At 51.7% G+C, this 17,350-nt stretch overlaps 2 long non-coding RNA genes across 2 annotated transcripts in view; both read right to left on the bottom strand.

The window, feature by feature from the left end:
* LOC127922047 (uncharacterized) overlaps window positions 1-2,711 on the bottom strand; it is a 4,582-nt gene extending 1,871 nt beyond the window's left edge. The window contains exons 1-2 of the long non-coding RNA XR_008110294.1: window positions 2,649-2,711; window positions 989-1,079 (exon numbers count right to left, since the gene is read on the bottom strand). This is a non-coding gene — a long non-coding RNA (uncharacterized LOC127922047). The remainder of the gene's footprint in view (window positions 1-988; window positions 1,080-2,648) is intronic.
* Window positions 2,712-5,827: 3,116 nt separating this feature from the next.
* On the bottom strand, window positions 5,828-16,664 carry LOC127922048 (uncharacterized). Its single transcript, XR_008110295.1, has 3 exons — window positions 16,555-16,664; window positions 16,368-16,448; window positions 5,828-5,870 (listed from the first exon to the last, which is right to left on the bottom strand). It is a non-coding gene; the product is annotated as an uncharacterized LOC127922048 (long non-coding RNA).
* Window positions 16,665-17,350: the final 686 nt, after the last annotated feature.

Here is a 17,350-nt window from a genome sequence, read left to right as displayed (position 1 = left end):
AACACCTGTCCTTTATAGTACAGAAGAGGCCAGGCGGAAGTTCCACACAGTAGATCTCAGAGCTTCTGGAGCTGGTTTTCAGTTGGTATGACAACTGTAGCAGTGACATCATAGTGACCTTCTATTGATGTCCGATATCAAACTTGTCGTTGTGAACAAGTATTAAGACAATAACGACAGGCCGCCCTGCCTCCAAAATAGCATAAAAGCTGAATTTTTAAACACCAATAAACCCATCCGTTTATACATTAATTTTAGTAGATGTCAATCCAGAAAACCAGGCAACTTAAAACAACTTTCTTAACAATGTTTTTGATTGGTTTCTAGATTGTTAGCTAGGTTAGCTGGCTAGCCCGTTCAAATAATGACCATGTCATAGCTGACAAGCTAACTTATATTCATTATTACAGCTAAATAAACTCACAACAAGGCCATTATTTACACGTTAATGGCGAGCTAAATTACAGAAAATAGTTTACGGTTGTTGAGTGTGTCGTCGCGGTCTCAGTCAGGTAACCATGACAACGGACGCAGCGACGGGCTACAGACATTCCACCGGAGTATAAATTAAATGTTGTTCTGACCAGAGACACTCGCATTCTAATTGTCTATAGACATGTTAATAGACAAAGTATAAACCAGCCCTAAGAGAGGAGTGGAGGGGGAGAGGAGAGGAGAGGGAGAGCGAGAGGGAGAGAGGAGAGGAGGAGGAGAGCGAGAGGGAGAGGAGGGGAATGGAGGAGGAGAGGGAGAGGAGGGGAATGGAGGAGGAGAGGGAGAGGAGGAGGAGAGGGAGAGGAGCGGAAGAGGAGGGGAAAGGGAGAGGGAGGGGAGGAGGAGGAGGAGGAGAGGGAGAGGGAGAGGGAGGAGAGCGAGAGGGAGAGGAGGGGAATGGAGGAGGAGAGGAGAGGAGGAGGAGAGGGAGAGGAGCGGAAGAGGAGGGAAAGGGAGAGGGAGGGGAGGAGGAGAGGAAGAGGAGACTATTCACCCAGTACAGCCTTGGCAGTGCCCTCATGGAAGGACCAGGCCAAGGACAGAGCCTCAACAAAACGTTCCTGTTTCAACAGACAGTCCACCCGCTGTGTGAGAGAGAGAGAAAGAGTTAGAGCAGTGAATGTCTCCAGCAGCACAGGTCCATTAAATCCCCCTCAGACACACAGGTCCATTAAATCCCCTCAGAGACACAGGTCCATTAAATCCCCTCAGAGACACAGGTCCATTAAATCCCCTCAGAGAGACAGGTCCATTAAATCCCCTCAGAGACACAGGTCCATTAAATCCCCTCAGAGACACAGGTCCATTAAATCCCCTCAGAGACACAGGTCCATTAAATCCCCTCAGAGTGACAGGTCCATTAAATCTCCCTCAGAGACACACTGGTCCATTAAATCCCCCTCAGAGAGACAGGTCCATTAAACCCCCTCAGAGAGACAGGTCCATTAAACCCCCTCAGAGACACAGGTCCATTAAATCCCCTCAGAGACACACAGGTCCATTAAATCTCCCTCAGAGACACACAGGTCCATTAAATCCCCTCAGAGACACACAGGTCCATTAAATCCCCTCAGAGACACACAGGTCCATTAAATCCCCTCAGAGACACATAGGTCCATTAAATCCCCCTCAGAGACACATAGGTCCATTAAATCCCCTCAGAGACACACAGGTCCATTAAATCCCCCTCAGAGACACACAGGTCCATTAAATCCCCCTCAGAGACACACAGGTCCATTAAATCCCCCTCAGAGACACACATGTCCATTAAATCCCCCTCAGAGACACACAGGTCCATTAAATCCCCTCAGAGACACACAGGTCCATTAAATCCCCTCAGAGACACATAGGTCCATTAAATCCCCCTCAGAGAGACACACAGGTCCATTAAATCCCCCTCAGAGAGACAGGTCCATTAAATCCCCCTCAGAGACACATAGGTCCATTAAATCCCCCTCAGAGAGACACACAGGTCCATTAACTCCCCCTCAGAGAGACAGGTCCATTAAATCCCCCTCAGAGACACATAGGTCCATTAAATCCCCCTCAGGGAGACACACAGGTCCATTAAATCCCCCTCAGAGAGACACACAGGTCCATTAAATCCCCCTCAGAGAGACAGGTCCATTAAATCCCCCTCAGAGAGACAGGTCCATTAAATCCCCCTCAGAGAGACAGGTCCATTAAATCCCCCTCAGAGAGACAGGTCCATTAAATCCCCCTCAGAGAGACACAGGTCCATTAAATCCCCCTCAGAGACACAGGTCCATTAAATCCCCCTCAGACACACAGGTCCATTAAATCCCCCTCAGAGAGACACAGGTCCATTAAATCCCCCTCAGAGAGACAGGTCCATTAAATCCCCCTCAGAGACACACAGGTCCATTAAATCCCCCTCAGAGACACAGGTCCATTAAATCCCCCTCAGAGACACACAGGTCCATTAAATCCCCCTCAGAGACACACAGGTCCATTAAATCCCCCTCAGAGAGACAGGTCCATTAAATCCCCCTCAGAGAGACACACAGGTCCATTAAACCCCTCAGAGAGACACATAGGTCCATTAAATTCCCTCAGAGACACACAGGTAGAATGATATAATCGATAACCTTTAGTTTTAGACTGGTATGGTGGCAAGTCAGAGACAAACTTACCTCCCTCCAGTTCCTCAGAGTCAGGATGTGGGCTGACTGGAAGAGAAGGACTCAATTAGACAACGCTTGTGTTTCTACTTCAACTGTACACGTACACACACACACACACACACACACACACACACACACACACAGAGACACAGACACCACACACACACACAGAGACACAGACACCACACACACACAGAGACACAGACACCACACACACACACACACACAGAGACCACACACAGACACACAGACACCACACACACACACACACAGAGACCACACACAGACACACAGAGACACAGACACAGACACACAGACACCACACACACACACACACACACACACACACACAGACACAGACACCACACACACAGAGACACAGACACCACACACACACAGAGACACAGACACCACACACACACACAGAGACACAGACACCACACACACACACAGAGACACAGACACCACACACACACACAGAGACACAGACACCACACACACACACACAGAGACACAGACACCACACACACACACAGACACAGACACACAGAGACCACACACACACACACAGACACCACACACACACACACACAGACACAGACACCACACACACACACACACACACACACACAGACACCACACACACACACACACACACACAGACACCACACACACACAGAGACACAGACACCACACACACACAGAGACACAGACACCACACACACACACACACACACACACACACACACAGAGACACAGACACCACACACACACACACAGAGACACAGACACCACACACACACACACACACAGAGACACAGACACCACACACACACAGACACACAGAGACACAGACACAGACACACAGACACCACACACACACACACAGATACCACACACACACACACACACACACACAGAGACACAGACACCACACACACACAGAGACACAGACACCACACACACACACAGAGACACAGACACCACACACACACACAGACACAGACACACAGAGACCACACACACACACAGACACAGACACCACACACACACACACAGAGACACCACACACACACACACAGACACCACACACACACAGAGACACAGACACCACACACACACAGAGACACATACACCACACACACACACAGAGACACAGACACCACACACACACACAGAGACACAGACACCACACACACACACACAGAGACACAGACACCACACACACACACAGAGACACAGACACCACACACACACAGAGACACAGACACCACACAGAGACACAGACACCACACAGAGACACAGACACCACACAGAGACACAGACACAGACACACACACACACACACACACACACACACACACACACACACACACACACACACACCACACACACACACACACACCACACACACCTACCTTGGTCCCAGTAACACCATCTGTCCTGCGTAGCTGCAGACAGACTGGTAGCAGGCCTTCTCTCCTACTAGGGCCTAAAACACAACACTGTTAGTCTGGAGAGCAGAGGTCAAAGGCCAGGACACTGTTATTCAGAGTGAAAATCAACCATGACTGCTATTTCTCAATAATACTTTTAGATACAAATGTGGCAAATATATGCCAAGAATCCTGAACAAGACCTTCGTACGGATTCAATGATTATTTCAGGAAGATCCGAAGCATCATGGTTATGTTGACTCTGAATGACTCCATGTAGAGGTATGGGAGACAGGTGAGAGGGAATCACTGGTGACCCCTCTGAATGACTCCATGTAGAGGTATGGGAGACAGGTGAGAGGGAATCACTGGTGACCCCTCTGAATGACTCCATGTAGAGGTATGGGAGACAGGTGGGAGGGAATCACTGGTGACCCCTCTGAATGACTCCATGTAGAGGTATGGGAGACAGGTGGGAGGGAATCACTGGTGACCCCCTGAATGACTCCATGTAGAGGTATGGGAGACAGGTGAGAGGGAATCACTGGTGACCCCCTGAATGACTCCATGTAGAGGTATGGGAGACAGGTGGGAGGGAATCACTGGTGACCCCTCTGAATGACTCCATGTAGAGGTATGGGAGACAGGTGGGAGGGAATCACTGGTGACCCCTCTGAATGACTCCATGTAGAGGTATGGGAGACAGGTGGGAGGGAATCACTGGTGACCCTCTGAATGACTCCATGTAGAGGTATGGGAGACAGGTGAGAGGGAATCACTGGTGACCCCTCTGAATGACTCCATGTAGAGGTATGGGAGACAGGTGGGAGGGAATCACTGGTGACCCCTCTGAATGACTCCATGTAGAGGTATGGGAGACAGGTGGGAGGAATCACTGGTGACCCCTCTGAATGACTCCATGTAGAGGTATGGGAGACAGGTGAGAGGGAATCACTGGTGACCCCTCTGAATGACTCCATGTAGAGGTATGGGAGACAGGTGGGAGGGAATCACTGGTGACGCCCCTGAATGACTCCATGTAGAGGTATGGGAGACAGGTGAGAGGGAATCACTGGTGACCCCCTGCTCCTTGATTGAACAGCTTCAGTCCCCTGAAGAGACGCTCTCCTCTCTGGCTGCTTCTGATCCAGTGACGAGGACGTTGGTCCTGTGTGATTGGACAGAGCCAGCTGCTCTACAACAGGTAGACTGGTGATTAAAGGTTTCATTCCAGGTAATGGTTTGTAACCTTCCCAGCTGGTTTCAACAGTTTGGTGTTTAGTAGTTGAGGTAACGGAGACAGATTCTTCAGGGGAGAAATTATCTTGTGCAACCTTTTCCCACTCGCCAGCCTAGTCCTGTACTGTCTGACCCTGTTCCATAACCCTTAACCTTTGACCCATAAAAATTACCTGACACCCTCTACCACCACTGACCTCACCTGTGACATTTGCCAGTGCTAGGTGATGCCTTCCCCTCTACAGCTACTGACCTATGACCCCTTTTCCATGCCCTATCACCCCTACCACTTCCCAAGCATTACTTCTCAACCCTCACTATCTATCCTACCCACCGCAACTTCTCTACCGTCACCTCTGACATCTGACCCTGACCCCTGACCCTCACCAGTGCCTGACTGACGTTTCCCCGTTGCCAGCGATTTAAAATGGCTGCTGTTGTAGACCAGCTGCACCTCAGCCACGTCAAGCTCTCCAGCTCCTCCTGGCTGGGTCGGTCCACCACACGCAGCTTCTCCCCCACTGTCCATCACCACCAGGGTACGACTGTTGATCCACTGTGGAGGGGAGGGGAAACACAATAGGTGAGTGGGTGTGAAAGAGCAAGAGAGACACAGAGAGAGAGAGAGACAAAGGGAGGCAGGGGGTGAAGGAGATGGATAATAACAGAGAGGCAGGGGGTGAAGGAGAGGGATAATAACAGAGAGGCAGGGGGTGAAGGAGAGGGATAATAACAGAGAGGCAGGGGGTGAAGGAGAGGATAATAACAGAGAGGCAGGGGGTGAATGAGAGGGATAATAACAGAGAGGCAGGGGTGAATGAGAGGGATAATAACAGAGAGGCAGGGGTGAAGGAGAGGGATAATAACAGAGCAGGGGGGTGAAGGAGAGGGATAATAACAGAGGCAGGGGGTGAAGGAGAGGGATAATAACAGAGGCAGGGGGTGAAGGAGAGGGTTAATAACAGAGAGGCAGGGGGTGAAGGAGAGGATAATAACAGGGAGGCAGGGGGTGAAGGAGAGGGATAATAACAGAGAGGCAGGGGTGAAGGAGAGGGATAACAACAGAGAGGCAGGGGGTGAAGGAGAGGGATAATAACAGAGAGGCAGGGGTGAAGGAGAGGGATAATAACAGAGAGGCAGGGGTGAAGGAGAGGGATAATAACAGAGAGGCAGGGGGTGAAGGAGGGATAATAACAGAGAGGCAGGGGGTGAAGGAGAGGGATAACAACAGAGAGGCGGGGGTGAAGGAGAGGGATAACAACAGAGAGGCGGGGGTGAAGGAGAGGGATAACAACAGAGAGGCGGGGGTGAAGGAGAGGGATAACAACAGAGAGGCAGGGGGTGAAGGAGAGGGATAATAACAGAGAGGCGGGGGGTGAAGGAGATGGATAATAACAGAGAGGCGGGGGGGTGAAGGAGAGGGATAATAACAGAGAGGGGGGGTGAAGGAGATGGATAATAACAGAGAGGCGGGGGTGAAGGAGAGGGATAATAACAGAGAGGCAGGGGGTGAAGGAGAGGGATAATAACAGAGAGGCAGGGGGTGAAGGAGAGGGATAATAACAGAGAGGCAGGGGGTGAAGGAGAGGGATAATAACAGAGAGGCAGGGGGTGAAGGAGAGGGATAATAACAGAGAGGCAGGGGGTGAAGGAGATGGATAATAACAGAGGCAGGGGTGAAGGAGAGGGATAATAACAGAGGCAGGGGGTGAAGGAGGGATCATAACAGAGAGGCAGGGGGGTGAAGGAGGGGATAATAACAGGAGGCAGGGGGTGAAGGAGAGGGATAATAACAGAGGCAGGGGGTGAAGGAGAGGGATAACAACAGAGAGGCAGGGGGTGAAGGAGAGGGATAATAACAGAGAGGCAGGGGGTGAAGGAGAGGATAATAACAGAGAGGCAGGGGGTGAAGGAGAGGGATAATAACAGAGAGGCAGGGGGTGAAGGAGAGGGATAATAACAGAGAGGCAGGGGGTGAAGGAAGGATAACAACAGAGAGGCAGGGGGTGAAGGAGAGGGATAATAACAGAGGCAGGGGGTGAAGGAGAGGATAACAACAGAGAGGCAGGGGTGAAGGAGAGGGATAACAACAGAGAGGCAGGGGTGACGGAGAGGATAACAACAGAGAGGCAGGGGTGAAGGAGAGGGATAACAACAGAGAGGCAGGGAAGTGAAGGAGAGGATAATAACAGAGAGGCAGGGTGAAGGAGAGGGATAATAACAGAGAGGCAGGGGTGAAGGAGAGGATAACAACAGAGAGGCAGGGGGTGAAGGAGAGGGATAACAACAGAGGCGGGGAGTGAAGGAGAGGGATAACAACAGAGAGGCGGGAGTGAAGGAGAGGGATAACAACAGAGAGGCGGGGGTGAAGAGAGGATAATAACAGAGAGTGAAGTGAAGGAGATGGATAATAACAGAGAGGCGGGGTGAAGGAGAGGATAATAACAGAGAGCAGAATTGAAGGAGAGGATAATAACAGAGGCAGGGGTGAAGGAGAGGGATAACAACAGAGAGGCAGGGGTGAAGGAGAGGGATAATAACAGAGAGGCAGGGGTGAAGGAGAGGGATAACAACAGAGAGGCAGGGGGTGAAGGAGAGGGATAACAACAGAGAGGCGGGGGTGAAGGAGAGGGATAACAACAGAGAGGCGGGGGTGAAGGAGGGATAACAACAGAGGGCGGGGTGAAGGAGAGGATAACAACAGAGAGGCGGGGGTGAAGGAGAGGGATAATAACAGAGAGGCGGGGGGGTGAAGGAGATGGATAATAACAGAGCGGGGTGAAGGAGAGGATAATAACAGAGAGGCGGGGGTGAAGGAGATGGATAATAACAGAGAGGCGGGGGTGAAGGAGGAGGATAATAACAACAGAGGCAGGGGTGAAGGAGGGGATAATAACAGAGAGGCAGGGGGTGAAGGAGAGGATAATAACAGAGAGGCAGGGGTGAAGGAGGGATAATAACAGAGGGCAGGTGAAGGAGATGGATAATAACAGAGATGCAGGGGGGAAGGAGAGGATAATAACAGAGGCAGGGGTGAAGGAGGGGATAATAACAGAGAGGCAGGGGGTGAAGGAGAGGGATAATAGCAGGGAGGCAGGGGGGGTGAAGGAGAGGGATAATAATAGAGAGGCAGGGGTGAAGGAGAGGGATAACAACAGAAGGCAGGGGTGAAGGAGAGGGATAATAACAGAGAGGCAGGGGGTGAAGGAGAGGGATAATAACAGAGGCAGGGGTGAAGGAGGGATAATAACAGAGAGGCAGGGGGTGAAGGAGAGGGATAATAACAGAGAGCAGGGGTGAAGGAGAGGGATAATAACAGAGAGCAAGTAGGTGAAGGAGATGGATAATAACAGAGGCAGGGGGTGAAGGAGAGGGATCATAACAGAGAGGCAGGGGTGAAGGAGAGGGATAATAACAGGGAGGCAGGGGGTGAAGGAGAGGGATCATAACAGAGAGGCAGGGGGTGAAGGAGAGGGATAATAACAGGGAGGCAGGGTGAAGGAGAGGGATAATAACAGAGAGGCAGGGGGTGAAGGAGAGGGATAACAACAGAGAGGCAGGGGGTGAAGGAGAGGGATAATAACAGAGAGGCAGTGGGTGAAGGAGAGGATAACAAGAGAGGCAGGGGTGAAGGAGAGGGATAATAACAGAGAGGCAGGGGGTGAAGGAGGGGATAACAACAGAGAGGCAGGGGGTGAAGGAGAGGATAATAACAGAGGCAGGGGTGAAGGAGAGGGATAACAACAGAGAGGCAGGGGTGAAGGAGAGGGATAACAACAGAGAGGCAGGGGTGAGGAGAGGATAACAACAGAGGCAGGGGGTGAAGAGAGGGATAACAACAGAGAGGCAGGGTGAAGGAGAGGATAATAACAGAGAGGCAGGGGGTGAAGGAGAGGGATAACAACAGAGAGGCAGGGGGTGAAGGAGAGGGATAATAACAGAGGCAGGGGGTGAAGGAGGGATAATAACAGAGAGGCAGTGGGTGAAGGAGAGGATAATAACAGAGAGGCAGGGGAGTGAAGGAGAGGGATAATAACAGAGAGGCAGTGGGGTGAAGGAGAGGATAATAACAGAGGAGGCAGGGGTGAAGGAGAGGGATAATAACAGAGAGGCAGGGGTGAAGGAGAGGGATAATAACAGAGAGCAGGGTGAAGGAGAGATGGATAACAACAGAGAGGCAGGGGATGAAGGAGAGGATAATAGCAGGAGGCAGGGGGTGAAGGAGAGGATAATAATAGAGAGGCAGGGGGTGAAGGAGGGATAACAACAGAGGCAGGGTGAAGGAGAGGATAATAACAGAGGGCAGGGGGTGAAGGAGAGGATAATAACAGAGAGGCAGAGGGTGAAGGAGAGGGATAATAACAGAGAGGCAGGTGAAGGAGAGGGATAACAGAGAGAGGCAGGGTGAAGGAGAGGGATAATAACAGAGAGGCAGGGGTGAAGGAGATGGATAATAACAGAGGCAGGGGGTGAAGGAGAGGGATCATAACAGAGAGGCAGGGGGTGAAGGAGAGGGATAACAGGGGAGGCAGGGGTGAAGGAGGGGATAATAACAGAGAGGCAGGGGGTGAAGAGGGGATAACAACAGAGAGGCAGGGGGTGAAGGAGAGGGATAATAACAGAGAGGCAGGGGTGAAGGAGAGGGATAATAACAGAGAGGCAGTGGGTGAAGGAGAGGGATAATAACAGAGAGCAGGGGGTGAAGGAGAGGGATAACAACAGAGAGGCAGGGTGAAGAGAGGGATAACAACAGAGAGGCAGGGGTGAAGGAGAGGGATAATAACAGAGGCAGGGGTGAAGGAGAGGGATAACAACAGAGAGGCAGGGGTGAAGGAGAGGATAACAACAGAGAGGCAGGGGGTGACGGAGAGGATAACAACAGAGAGGCAGGGGGTGAAGGAGAGGGATAACAACAGAGAGGCAGGGGTGACGGAGAGGGATAACAACAGAGAGCAGGGGGTGAAGGAGAGGGATAATAACAGAGGCAGGGGGTGAAGGAGAGGGATAATAACAGAGGCAGGGGGTGAAGGAGAGGGATAATAGCAGGAGGCAGGGGGTGAAGAGAGGATAATAACAGAGGCAGGGGGTGAAGGAGAGGGATAACAACAGAGAGGCAGGGGTGAAGGAGGGGATAATAACAGAGAGGCAGGGGTGAAGGAGAGGGATAATAACAGAGAGGCAGGGGGTGAAGGAGAGGGATAACAACAGAGGCAGGGGTGAAGGAGAGGGATAACAACAGAGAGAGCAGGTGAAGGAGGGATAACAACAGAGAGGCAGGGGGTGACGGAGAGGGATAACAACAGAGAGGCAGGGGTGAAGGAGAGGATAATAACAGAGAGGCAGGGGGTGAAGGAGGAGGGATAATAACAGAGAGGCAGGGGGTGAAGGAGAGGGATAACAACAAAGAGGCAGGGGGTGAAGGAGAGGGATAACAACAGAGAGGCAGGGGGAAGGAGAGGGATAATAACAGGGAGGCAGGGGAGTGAAGGAGAGGATAACAGAGAGGCAGGGGTGAAGGAGAGGGATCATAACAGAGAGGCAGGGGTGAAGGAGAGGGATAATAACAGAGAGGCAGGGGTGAAGGAGAGGGATAATAACAGAGAGGCAGGGGGTGAAGGAGAGGGATAACAACAGAGAGGCAGGGGGTGAAGGAGAGGGATAATAACAGGGAGGCAGGGGTGAAGGAGAGGGATAATAACAGAGAGGCAGGGGGTGAAGGAGAGGGATAATAACAGAGAGGCAGGGGGTGAAGGAGAGGATAATAACAGAGAGGCAGGGGGTGAAGGAGAGGATAATAACAGAGAGGCAGAGTGAAGGAGAGGGATAATAACAGAGAGGCAGGGTGAAGGAGAGGGATAATAGCAGGGGAGGCAGGGGGTGAAGGAGAGGGATAATAATAGAGAGGCAGGGGGTGAAGGAGAGGGATAACAACAGAGAGGCAGAAGTGAAGGAGAGGGATAATAACAGAGAGGCAGGGGGTGAAGGAGAGGGATAATAACAGAGAGGCAGGGGTGAAGGAGAGGATAATAACAGAGAGGCAGGGGTGAAGGAGAGGGATAATAACAGAGAGGCAGGGGGTGAAGGAGAGGGATAATAACAGAGAGGCAGGGGTGAAGGAGATGGATAATAACAGAGGCAGGGGTGAAGGAGAGGGATAATAACAGAGGCAGGGTGAAGGAGAGGGATCATAACAGAGAGGCAGGTGAAGGAGAGGATAATAACAGGGAGGCAGGGGGTGAAGGAGAGGGATAATAACAGAGAGGCAGGGGGTGAAGGAGAGGGATAACAACAGAGAGGCAGGGGGTGAAGGAGAGGATAATAACAGAGAGGCAGAGGTGAAGGAGAGGATAATAACAGAGAGGCAGTGGGTGAAGGAAGGGATAATAACAGAGAGGCAGGGGGTGAAGGAGAGGGATAATAACAGAGAGGCAGGGGTGAAGGAGAGGGATAACAACAGAGGCAGGGGTGAAGGAAGGATAATAACAGAGCAGGGGGTGAAGGAGAGGGATAACAACAGAGAGGCAGGGGGTGAAGGAGGGGATAACAACAGAGAGGCAGGGGTGGAGAGGGATAACAACAGAGAGGCAGGGGTGAAGGAGAGGGATAATAACAGAGAGGCAGGGTGAAGGAGAGGGATAATAACAGAGAGGCAGGGGGTGACGGAGGGATAACAACAGAGGGCAGGGGGTGACGGAGAGGATAACAACAGAGAGGGCAGGGGGTGAAGGAGAGGGATAATAACAGAGAGGCAGGGGGTGAAGGAGATGGATAATAACAGAGGCAGGGGTGAAGGAGAGGATAATAACAGAGGCAGGGGGTGAAGGAGAGGGATCATAACAGAGGGCAGGGGTGAAGGAGAGGGATAATAACAGGGAGGCAGGGGGTGAAGGAGAGGGATAATAACAGAGAGGCAGGGGGTGAAGGAGGGGATAACAACAGAGAGGCAGGGGTGAAGGAGAGGGATAATAACAGAGAGGCAGGGGGTGAAGGAGAGGGATAATAACAGAGGCAGGGGGTGAAGGAGAGGGATAACAACAGAGAGGCAGAGGGTGAAGGAGGGGATAACAACAGAGAGGCAGGGGGTGACGTGAGAGGGATAACAACAGAGAGGCAGGGGGTGAAGGAGAGGATAATAACAGAGGCAGGGGGTGACGGAGAGGATAACAACAGAGAGGCAGGGGTGACGGAGAGGATAACAACAGAGAGGCAGGGGGTGACGGAGAGGGATAACAACAGAGAGGCAGGGGTGAAGGAGGGGATAATAACAGAGGCAGGGTGAAGGAGAGAGGATTAACAACAGAGAGGCAGGGGTGAAGGAGAGGGATAATAGCAGGAGGCAGGGTGAAGGAGGGATAACAGAGAGGCAGGGGGTGAAGGAGAGGGATAACAACAGAGAGGCAGGGGTGAAGGAGAGGGATAATAACAGAGGAGGCAGGGTGAAGGAGAGGATATAACAGAGAGGCAGAAGGAAAGGGATAATAACAGAGAGGCAGAGGTGAAGGAGAGGGATAATAGCAGGGGAGGCAGGGGTGAAGGAGAGGGATAATAACAGAGAGGCAGGGTGAAGGAGAGGATAACAACAGAGAGGCAGGGGGTGAAGGAGGGATAACAACAGAGAGGCAGAAGTGAAGGAGAGGATAATAACAGAGCAGAAGTGAAGGAAGGGATAATAACAGAGAGCAGGGGGTGAAGGAGAGGATAATAACAGAGAGAGGCAGGGGGTGAAGGAGAGGGATAATAACAGAGAGGCAGGGTGAAGGAGAGGGATAACAACAGAGGCAGGGGGTGAAGGAGAGGGATAATAACAGAGAGGCAGGGGTGACGGAGAGGGATAACAACAGAGAGGCAGGTGAAGGAGAGGGATAATAACAGAGGCAGGGGGTGAAGGAGAGGGATAATAACAGAGAGGCAGGGGGGAAGGAGAGGGATAATAACAAAGAGGCAGGGGGTGAAGGAGAGGGATAACAACAGAGAGGCAGGGGGTGAAGGAGGGGATAATAACAGGGAGGCAGGGTGAAGGAGAGGGATAATAACAGAGGAGCAGGGGGTGAAGGAAGGAGGGGATAATAACAGAGAGGCAGGGTGAAGAGAGGGATAATAACAGAGGCAGGGGGTGAAGGAGAGGGATAATAACAGAGAGGCAGGGGTGAAGGAGAGGGATAATAACAGAGAGGCAGGGGGTGAAGGAGAGGGATAATAACAGAGAGGCAGGGGGTGAAGGAGAGGGATAATAACAGAGAAGGAGGGATAATAGCAGGGAGGCAGGGGGTGAAGGAGAGGGATAATAATAGAGAGGCAGGGGGTGAAGGAGAGGGATAACAACAGAGAGGCAGGGGGTGAAGGAGAGGGATAATAACAGAGAGGCAGGGGTGAAGGAGAGGGATAATAACAGAGAGGCAGGGGTGAAGGAGGGATAATAACAGAGAGGCAGGGGTGAAGGAGAGGGATAATAACAGAGAGCAGGGTGAAGGAGAGGGATAATAACAGAGAGCAGGGGGTGAAGGAGGGATAATAATAGAGAGGCAGGGTGAAGGAGAGGGATAACAACAGAGAGGCAGGGTGAAGGAGGATAATAACAGAGAGGAGGGGGTGAAGAGGGATAATAACAGAGAGGCAGGGGGTGAAGGAGAGGGATAATAACAGAGAGCAGAAGAAGGGATAATAACAGAGAGGCAGGGGGTGAAGGAGGGGATAACAGAGAGGCAGGGGGTGAAGGAGAGGGATAATAACAGAGCAGGGGTGAAGGAAGGGATAACAGAGGCAGGGGGGTGAAGGAGGAGGGATAACAACAGAGGCAGGGGGTGAAGAGGGATAACAACAGAGAGGCAGGGGTGAAGGAGAGGGATAACAACAGAGAGGCAGGGGTGTGAGAGGGATAACAACAGAGAGGCAGAGGGGTGAAGGAGAGGGATAATAACAGAGAGGCAGGGGGGTGACGGAGAGGGATAACAACAGAGAGGCAGGGGTGACGGAGAGGATAACAACAGAGAGGCAGGGGGTGAAGGAGGGATAATAACAGAGAGGCAGGGGGTGAAGGAGAGGATAATAACAGAGAGGCAGGGAAGGAGGGATAATAGCAGGGAGGCAGAAGAGAGGGATAATAACAGAGAGGCAGGGGGTGAAGGAGAGGGATAATAACAGAGAGGCAGGGGGTGACGGAGAGGATAACAACAGAGGCAGGGGGTGAAGGAGAGGATAATAACAGAGAGGCAGGGGTGAAGGAGAGGATAATAACAGAGAGGCAGGGGTGAAGGAGAGGGATAATAACAAAGAGGCAGGGTGAAGGAGAGGGATAACAACAGAGAGGCAGGGTGAAGGAGGGGATAATAACAGGGAGGCAGGGGGTGAAGGAGAGGGATAATAACAGAGAGGCAGGGGGTGAAGGAGAGGGATAATAACAGAGAGGCAGGGGGTGAAGGAGGGATAATAACAGAGGCAGGGGTTGAAGGAGATGGATAATAACAGAGGCAGGGGGTGAAGGAGAGGGATAATAACAGAGGCAGGGTGAAGGAGAGGGATCATAACAGAGAGGCAGGGGGTGAAGGAGAGGGATAATAACAGGAGGCAGGGGTGAAGGAGAGGGATAATAACAGAGAGGCAGGGGGTGAAGGAGAGGGATAACAACAGAGAGGCAGGGTGAAGGAGAGGGATAATAACAGAGAGGCAGGGGTGAAGGAGGGGATAATAACAGAGAGGGCAGTGGGTGAAGGAGAGGGATAATAACAGAGAGGCAGGGGGTGAAGGAGAGGGATAACAGAGAGGGCAGGGGTGAAGGAGAGGATAACAACAGAGAGGCAGGGGGTGAAGGAGAGGGATAATAACAGAGGCAGGGGCGAAGAGAGAGGGATAACAACAGAGAGGCAGGGGTGAAGGAGAGGATAACAACAGAGAGCAGGGGTGACGGAGAGGATAACAACAGAGAGGCAGGTGAAGGAGGGATAACAACAGAGAGGCAGGGGTGACGGAGAGGATAACAACAGAGAGGCAGGGTGTGACGGAGAGGATAACAACAGAGAGGCAGGGGGTGACGGAGAGGGATAACAACAGAGAGGCAGGGGGGTGACGGAGAGGGATAACAACAGAGAGGCAGGGGTGAAGGAGAGGATAACAACAGAGAGGCAGGGGGTGAAGGAGAGGGATAATAACAGAGAGGCAGGGGGTGAAGGAGAGGATAATAGCAGGGAGGCAGGGTGAAGGAGAGGGATAATAACAGAGAGGCAAGGGGTGAAGGAGAGGATAACAACAGAGGCAGGGGTGAAGGAGAGAGGGATAACAACAGAGAGGCAGGGGTGAAGGAGAGGGATAATAACAGAGAGGCAGGGGGTGACGGAGAGGATAACAACAGAGAGGCAGGGGTGAAGGAGGGATAATAACAGAGAGGCAGGGGGGTGAAGGAGAGGGATAACAGAGGCAGGGGTGAAGGAGAGGATAATAACAAAGAGGCAGGGGGTGAAGGAGAGGGATAACAACAGAGAGGCAGGGGTGAAGGAGAGGATAATAACAGGGAGGCAGGGGTGAAGGAGAGGGATAATAACAGAGAGGCAGGGGGTGAAGGGAAGGAGAGGATAATAACAGAGAGGCAGGGGTGAAGGAGAGGGATAATAACAGAGAGGCAGGGGGTGAAGGAGAGGGATAATAACAGAGAGGCAGGGGTGAAGGAGAGGGATAACAACAGAGAGGCAGGGGTGAAGGAGAGGATAATAAGAGAGGCAGGGGTGAAGGAGAGGGAGAGGGATAATAACAGAGAGGCAGGGCCAGAGCCAGAAAGCGCGACAGAACAAGGCGACAGAGAGAGACCTTGGCTGTGTTCAAAACTGTGACGTATCATGAGTAAATTGACTGTCTGACAAATAACACTGAGTAGTTATTTATAATGCAAGGTTCTTTGTAGATCAGTCAGTCTTGACTAAAAATGTCAAATCTGCTGCGACGTCAAACACGCCCATTCAGTAAAGGTAAGAGGAAGGAACGGAGAAGGGCAGAGGGTTAAACAAAGAAGACATGTGGCCTGTAAAGAAAGACAGATCCTGAAGTGACATCATGCGGCACTTACATTCAGACTGATGATGTCACAGTTCAGCTGCAGATGTCTTTGCTTGATGACATGGATGGTTTCGGTCTCATCCTTCTTCACCTGGACACAAACAGTCAGTCAGTCAACAACAACAAAAATCAATTGTTATTGTTTACTAAACAATGAATAATGGTAACCAGGAAGTAAACAGGAAGTGAGGTGTTACCAGCAGGAAGTGTACGGTGTCTCCTCTGCAGAATGCCAGGACGGGGTTGACCACCTTCTGAACGGGGACAAACTGCCAGGCCAGCTGGGGAACACTGGTTGGGTCCGTCTGCAACATCAACAACAATAGACAGCTCTTATTCAACAACAATAGACAGCTCTTATTCATCAACAATAGACAGCTCTTATTCATCAGTGTCCCAAATGGCACCCTATTCCCTATAAAGAGCACTACTTTAGACCAGGGCAAATGACGTCCCCATTCCATTTATAGTGCACTACTGTAGACCAGGGTGCCATTTCTAGCCGTTCCAATACGACAGCCAATCCACAATGAGTACTGTGGTGTATAAAACGGTTGCCAGGGTGTAGAGTGTATCAGCGAGGTGGGTGCTATGTGGCCTGTGTGGAGGATGAGGTGAATAACCCTAATACGAAGAACCTAAACAAATGCCCAAGGGCCCAGGGGCGACGGCTTAGGACCAAGGGTTTGTTGGAACAAAAGGGTTCTCCAACAATGTCCTCCAGCCTTTACAAAATCAGCGTCCTTATATTCTGTCTGCCTGTGGTGTAAGCAGTCCTGCCTTTCCTGCCTGGGGTCAAAGGTAAAGGCTGGTGGTGTATTCCTGCCACGCGTTAGGGGTCCCTATTCCTGCCACGCGTTAGGGTCCCTATTCCTGCCACGCGTTAGGGTCCCTATTCCTGCCACGCGTTAGGGTCCCTATTCCTGCCACGCGTTAGGGTCCCTATTCCTGCCACGCATTAGGTCCCTATTCGTGCCCACGCGTTAGGGTCCC

The sequence above is a fragment of the Oncorhynchus keta genome, unplaced genomic scaffold (genome assembly GCF_023373465.1).
Source record: "Oncorhynchus keta strain PuntledgeMale-10-30-2019 unplaced genomic scaffold, Oket_V2 Un_contig_24416_pilon_pilon, whole genome shotgun sequence".
Taxonomy (NCBI): domain Eukaryota; kingdom Metazoa; phylum Chordata; class Actinopteri; order Salmoniformes; family Salmonidae; genus Oncorhynchus; species Oncorhynchus keta.
This window is presented reverse-complemented; position numbering and strand designations above follow the sequence as displayed.